The following is a 7958-nucleotide window of genomic DNA, read 5'->3' as shown; positions in this document are numbered from 1 at the left end:
GGGGTTCTCTCATATCACCTGGCCCTTGAGTCAAGTCACCAAAGTAGGAGCAAAATAAAAATTATTTTGGTCTAAATCTCAACAGAAGGCATTCGCATAGTTGAAACATCACCTTTACTTTGCACTAATGCTCACATTACCAGACTTGCAACAACCATTTGAGATTGAGACAGATGCCTCTGACTATGATATTGGGGTAGTCCTTACTCAGTAGGTGCATCCAGTGGCATATCATAGTGATACACTTCCAGACATAGTCCGAAATTATCCCACTTATGACAAAGAGATGTATTCCATTATGCAGGCTTGCTAACAATGGAAGCATTACACTATTGGGAAGGAAACGTCCATCCACACAGACCACTGGCCCCTGCAGTTCATAAATATGCAAGGGAAGTTGCAGAATGATCATAATCATAAGTGGTGCACATACCTGCAACAATTCCATTTGCATATCAAGTACAAGAAGTGCAGCACAAGTAATGTTGCATACTACCTCAGCCAATCTCTAATCATGGTGTTAACCACCATGCTCAACTCTTATGGGCATGAGACTTCTGATTGGCCACTTCTATACAAAAGCGACCCAAAATTCAGCCACACATACCATACACTCTTGGAGGGTCAGTAAGTTCCATATTTACACCTCCAAGACACTCTCTTCAGGATGCTTTGTTATGCCACCTAGGACACCTTTGTGTTCCTTCAAGCAAGCGTATGAAGATGATTTGGAAAGCACACTACAATCAGGTTGTTGGGCATTTCGAGGTAAAGAAAATGGTGTCAGTACTGCAGAAGTATTTCTATTAGCCGAATCTTTGATAGGATGTCAGGAAGTACATAAGATCATGCACTGCCTGCGCCATTGCCAAACTGACCATCAAGAAGAAAGGTCTCTATGCCCCACTTCCTACCCCTAGTCGACCTTGGGAAGCCATCTCCATGGATTACATGTCAAACCTTCCTTCTACTAAGCATGGAAATGATTGTGTTTTTGTGGTCGTCGATAGATTCTCGAAGATGGCCATTATGGCATCCTACAAGAAGAGTATCACAGCAGAGGCCATTGCTAAACTCTTCTTTGAACAAGTGTGGGTACACTTTGGGATCCCACAGTATATCATCTCAGATCGAGGCAACAATTTCCTTTGTACATTTTGGTCCAGTCTCTAGTCAATGCTGGACACAAAGCTCACTAAGTCCACAACATTCCATCCCTAAACTGATGGCTAGACAGAGGTCATCAACATGATGATCATACACATTTTTCACATGTAAAACTCAAAGCATCCATGCACATGGGATGAGAGCCTCCCCTATGTCCAACACAACTACAACTGGGCTCTCCACAGCTCAACTGGCCACATCCCTTTTCAGGTGGGCTTGGGATTCCAGCCACTATGTCCCATTGATGTGGCCATACCATTTGCAGCAACTCCAGCAGATTCGGCTCATGTCCTTTCCAAAGCCAACAAGGAAAATAGCTTCATTGAGCACATTCAACACATCCACCAATATGTCCATGACATATTGGACAAAGCCAATGCTAAGTACCAACAGTGGCATGATCAGCATCGGGTGCCACATCAGTTCTAGGTGGGTGACAAAGTTTAGCTACATTTGCAAAAGGAGCACCTTGCTAGGCCCCACCGCAAGATTCGCCCACTTCGATATGGGTCATACAACATCACCAAGGCTATGGGAGATAATGATTTTGAGCTCAACATTCCCCCATTTGTTGGCTTGCACCCATTGTTCAATGTGGATCACCTTCTGCCATATTTTCCACCATTACTCGACAAATCTGACATTGCAGAATAACTCACACCAACAGAGTTAAATCTAGACTGGATGGACCAAGATGCCACTGATCAGATCATGGACACACATATCAAGAACACTCGCGAGAAAAAGTTCCAACTATATCGAGTTGTCAAAGCCAGCCAACTCCTGCACCAAGGAAAATGGCTCACTAGGGACCAAGTTCAGTAGAAGTTTCTTCATCTCATGGAGGAACTCAAAACAATGGAGACCATTGCTCCCTAAGGGGGGAGAAATGATCCAGGTGGATATTGGTGGCCACCCACCTATTCCACGTGAACCCCCACCATTGTTTCTTTCAGTTTTTTAGTTTCCTTAGTTGTAGCATAGTGTACTATTCTTGGTAGTTTTTCTGGTCCTGAACTTTCGGAGCCGTTTTGAGGCCCTAAACTACATTTTTTTGGCAATATTCCTGCAATCAATTTCATTGAAATCATGTTTTTCATTGTATTAATCGGAGATATCTTTCCAACGAGGTATCATGCATGTCAAACAGAGATAATATGACCATGTTATGACCCCAGGAAGTTGGTTGCCCAACTAACCCCAACAGGGCCCATAAACTCTTGGTGTTACATCTCCTCAGGTTAGGGTTTTGGTTGTTTAGGGTTTTCTCTGATTGTTAAATCATAAAAAGGCCCTTGAGCTTCATTTTAACAGGGTTCAGAAGCATGTAGCAACCACATCTCTTCTTAGAGATAAGCTACTATCGCCTGAGCTAGTCTCATTTCCATTCTATTTGTAAGCATGTTTCATTATTTGATATTAATGAAAGATAGTGTTATATCTATTGCATCTCTATATTTATGGTTATATCTATAATTTTTTGTGTTCCTGTTTAAGTTTGGATCATTGGGGGCTTATTGAAGACCTCGAAAAACGTCTTTTAGGGGGTCAAAACTGCTCTAGAAGTTGAGGACCCGAAAAACTGCAAAAAATAGTACATGTTGCAATAAACAAGGAAACAAATGAAACCGACTAGAGTTCTAGGTGGAATAGGTAGGTGGCTACCAATATATACCTAGATCATAAATATCTCACCTTCCTAAACTTATGTGAAACCTACTCAATTGAAGTGAATTTTGGGAAAAATTCCTCATTAGTATGTGAATTCATAAAGTATTGGTTATCTTGGCCAGATGGACTTATACTTCTCACTTTGTGTATTTGACATTTGGGGACATATGCCTTAAGTGGTTTCGCTCTTGGAATTTCTCATTACAAACTTGAAACAAGCTAGTATTTTTGGCTTTTGAACATGGCAAACTTACCTAAGCTTGGACAAATAAAAGTACTAGAGAGGCCCAAATTGCCAAAAGACTTAATCATTTTTTGGTCTTAAAGGATTTCTTGGAGGAGAATCTAATATTATGTTAAAGGATATCAATAAGAGGAGAGTTACATCATAACATTGTACTTTTAAAATTGGTTGTTTCATAAGGGAAACAACAAGCCCCTTTAAGCTAAATCCTTAGTGACTAAAATAAAATGACTTCATTCAAACCTTAAAGAATACTTTGGTTCCTTTAAACAATTCCAATTTTCACAAAAAATTGATAAATTCTAAGAAATAGGAAATCTAATGGTAAAAGGAAATGAGAGAAAGATGATAGATTCCTATTAGAAGAGGAAAAGTCCCCAGCTAATAGGATTTCCTTGAAAGGATTTGGTTCCTTAATGGACTATTCGAATACCAAGCTTACTAAACTAGTACATAAGGGAAAAGCTTAGTTACCCTTTCATAAAGAGAAAGAGTGGTGACACAAGAACAAGGTATTTTGGCTCGAGTTAAGTGACAATAACACCTAATTCTTCTATCACTGTAAATAAAATCATTGAATTATGTCTAGAAAGTAACTCCAGAGGATGGGACTTAGGATAAAAATTTCCTAGACATTGTAGATGAGGGAATTAGTTATTTCAAACTCTCTTCAAAGAGAACAATCATGACACTATAGTTTCCATCTTACATTTGACAAGTTTCTTTCCTAGATTCATGGATCCTAAAGAAAACCAAAATCTTAAGGTAGATGTGGAAAAAGAAGAATTGTGATTTTTTTTAGTTATTGATAATTCAGTGAAAAGGATCTTTGTGGTGTAGTGTAGGCCTCAAGAGATTCTAGGAGAGTATTGACAAATTTAAAATATCATTCATATAACTCATACCAAATATAGACAACCAAACACAATATGAAATATTTCATCATATCTTGTTATGCAATATTATTTACAAGTCCATCATGTATCGATTGAAAGAAAATTCTATCAAGATAGTTATCACTTAACTAGTTTGGATTCCTCGAAGGAAGGAAAATACATGAGTCCATTGTTGTATCCCAGTAAGGTGTAAAATCTAAGAAATAGAGACTCATGAATTGTTAAAGTTGATCTACCCAAAAATTTAAGAGAGTTAGCTGGCTCTTTCTCCATCATCTTGTCATTCACATGGGCTTCATTTCACATTTTGTAGCATGGGCAATGGGATTTATAATCTTAGTCTCTTTGTAGTTTTAATTAGCGGGGTAGGGTCTCCCTTCTTCATGCTAAAAAGAGGAATTTGGAATATATTCACATTATCTCCACTCCTCTTCCTCCTTGTAGTTCAAGTTATTATTAGAGCACGCAAGGAAACCTTGGAAAATGGTTCCTTCAAAGGTATATTAATTGCATTTCATGTTTTGTGTCATATTTACTATTTTCGAATGTTATTCTTATTTTTTGTGATGGCTAAAACATATGGTGGATAAGATTAAGGAGATATTGGATCTTTTCTATTCTACCATTGACATGTTCGCAGATTCTTCCAAGTCTTTGGTAAATTGATGGGGGATTTCTGAGCCATAAAATATTTACACCATGCACATCTTCACCTTACTTATAATATTCTTTGAGATAGGTTGTAAATATCTTATGTTCCACTAAATGGTTAATATATACCTATAAGGTGAATGGTAGTGGCTCATAACAAAGACAAAGAAAAAAACAAAAGAAAAATAAATTAAACACTTGGTGCAATAGATGGCTATCTTGATGTGGTCATTTAAATTTGATTAAATCTATCATTAAGGCCATTATACTATACTAGATGTCTCTTACCTGGATTTTTAAAGGAATATTTAATTAGATAGGATAGCTTTGCTAACACTTCATTTTGTAATGGAAAAGGGATAAAAAAGGATGGGCATTGGGATCTTGGAAATAAGCTCACTATGCTGAAATTTCAAGGAGGTTTTGGATAAAAAATATATATATATTTGATTTTTCAAAGCTCTAGATTACTACAAGTACAAGGCCTTTCGGATAAAATGCTTAAAGATAAGTATTGTGGTCCCCTCTCCATTAATGAATAGATATGATCAACCATTGAAAAAGCCTAGAACTCTTATATTATTTGGAAATCTACAATGACAACCTTGCTTAATCTTTCTCTAGGAAAAGGGTCTCACAAATCCAAATTACAAAGATTCCCCCCTAGTGGTACAATGGATGAATGGGGTCTTTACTTGAAGGAATTTTATTATTAAGTCATTGTTTATAGATATAAAGAAATTATAAAATCTTCATTTTCTCACATCACCTTTACACATGTATACAAGGACAAAAACATTAAATTTGATAGGTTTTCCAAAGTAGGTCGAGAGCAACAAGGAAGATGGGAAATCCTTGAGTCCTATTAGAAACAACTTAATTTTTATATTCATGAATCCTAGTTTTAACTCTTTTACTATTCTAAATTGATGATTGATTGTCCTAAATGTATCTAAGATCATTGCTATCACTTTTTTGTACCAATAATTATGTACTCTTCATATATTATCTATCATGCGTAGATAGTGATTACGCAATTCGTAGACATATCCCTAATCTACTTAAAGATAAACAAATTATTTTCCTTTTCATTGACTATATACACAATGTGAGAATGTTTTCTTAGAAACAAATCTCCATCTCCATATACATGGCGATCTATTTAAAGTGAATTACAACTCTTTTTGGTGTTTATAGGAATTTAGGCAACGTTGATGAACCATTTCTCTTCTTAGTTCTCAATGCAAATGTTCTTAAGGATGACTATTATATTAATTTTATGATTTCCTATGTGACATTCATCATTAGATCTAGTCTTTAAAAAAAAATTGTCCTCCAAAATAAGAGAAAATGTAAAATTGTTTTTCAAAAATAAATATTAACTCTTATATAATTATTAATCATATCTTTCATAATATATTATTATTAGCTATGGTAAAAGGGAAATTCAAATGGTGTCAAAGAAATAAAGTCTAAAAGAACGAGATATCAATTTGCCACATTTTGGATATAGAAGAGATTGAGGATTTTTACCGGGACTGAGCTAGGGTTTTAATGGGCGAATTCACCATGGCAACAGCCTCAGCCATCCAAAGCTCAAGCTTGGCAGGCCAGATCCTCCTAGGGCCGCAGCAGAATGAGCTCGTCAAGAAGGTGGGCACGTCGCAGGCTCGAATCACCATGCGAAGAACAGTAAGCAGCGCCCCCGAGAGCATTTGGTATGGACCTGACCGCCCCAAGTACCTAGGCCCCTTCTCAGAACAGACGCTGTCATATCTCACCGGAGAATTTCCTGGTGACTACGGGTGGGACACTGCCGGCCTCTCGGCGGATCCAGAGACCTTCGCAAAAAACAGAGAGCTGGAGGTGATCCACTACAAATGGGCCATGCTGGGAGCGCTCGACTGCGTTTTCCCGGAGCTGTTGGCCAAAAATGGGGTGAAATTTGGGGAAGCTGTGTGGTTCAAGGCCGGGGCGCAGGAGGAGTCTTCAGCTTCATCTACAGTGCCTTCCACAATGGCGGGTTCGGCTATTTCTGCATTTATGAGTGAAGTCGTTGATCTGATCAAGTATAAAAACCCTAGATCTGCCATTGATTAATCAGATCGGGCTCTCAATAGACATATCGACCAAGATCTTGTAGGTCTGACACCCCGAATGGAAAATCACCATGGTAGATCTGCTCTAGGAAGCACAAGAAGCCCTGGCACATGGTCTAGGCACTTCTTTGACTCCTTTTAGATCCAAATTTCTCAGCCTACAGGCAGAACCATCCTGCAATGGGTCAGTCCTTCAGATCTAGTGTTGGATCTCAAACTAGATCTAGAACGGCAGATTGGGATCCCTTCAGGCCTTCAGAGACTTCTCTTTCAAGGTAAACAACTTGAAGACCTTCTTCCCCTCTCTTCTTACGGCATTACCAGGAACAACTCTTTGGTGGTAACCCTTCGTCTGAGAGGAGGTGTAGCGGGACAGTCATCCTTTGCTCGTCCCTTCTCATACAAGGATGCAGTACACTCTGAGAACCCCAAACCCCCGGAGGCCCTTAAACCTAAGCCCTTTTTGGTTGATAAGATAGAATAAGTTCCCTCTGTTGAAATCACCCATGAAGAACTTGCAACCCAACTTCAAGAATTCGTAGAAAGAGCCATCATTTGCAGATTTAACGGACTGTGGCCGCGATCTCAGGATCTCTACGCATGGATCCATGCAAATTGGACTCAACATTGCAAGATCAGTTTCTGTTCAAAAGGTCACTTTATTTTTCTATTTTATAATAGTAAGCATTATGAAAAGGCCTTAGAAGAAGGCCCTTGGTTCATGGGAACTGCGGGGCTCACTCCTTGGTTCCCAGATTTTGATCCAGCAACTGCAGTCATTACCAGGACACCTGTATGGATCAGGCTTCCAAACTTACCTGCCCACCTATGGCATACTTGTGTCTATAGAGCTATAGGCAACACCTTGGGCAGTTTCCTTATGGGAGACTACTGGCAGAAATCCAAAGGTCTCCACTCATATGCCAGAATATGTTTGGAGTTAGATTTGAGCAAAGGACTTCCAGACCAAATCAATCTCAAGATAAACGACTTTGTTTGGTCCCAGACACTGGATTACGAAAATATTGTATTCTATTGCCGCCATTGCCACCAATCAGGGCATTTGTAGAACACCTGCCCATCTCGCCCGACAAAAAAGAATAAGGATAACCTCTCCAAGCCCAAGTCCAAACGATGGGCTCCTTGCTCTCCACCTCCAGTCGTGGATTCTGATTCCTCCAGCTCTGAAGATGAAGGTAGCAATGCGGAAATAGATCAAGCCCCTCATTC

The 7958-nt window shown here is 39.0% G+C and overlaps 1 pseudogene; it reads left to right on the top strand.

Annotated features, from left to right (window-relative positions):
* Positions 1-6198: 6198 nt before the first annotated feature.
* LOC149189377 (chlorophyll a-b binding protein type I, chloroplastic pseudogene) lies at positions 6199-7212 on the top strand (annotated as a pseudogene).
* The last annotated feature ends 746 nt before the right edge of the window (positions 7213-7958 follow it).

The sequence above is a fragment of the Pinus tabuliformis genome, chromosome 3_1 (genome assembly GCF_031772625.1).
Source record: "Pinus tabuliformis cultivar Carrire ecotype Pingquan chromosome 3_1, CPIR1, whole genome shotgun sequence".
Classification (NCBI taxonomy): domain Eukaryota; kingdom Viridiplantae; phylum Streptophyta; class Pinopsida; order Pinales; family Pinaceae; genus Pinus; species Pinus tabuliformis.
This window is presented reverse-complemented; position numbering and strand designations above follow the sequence as displayed.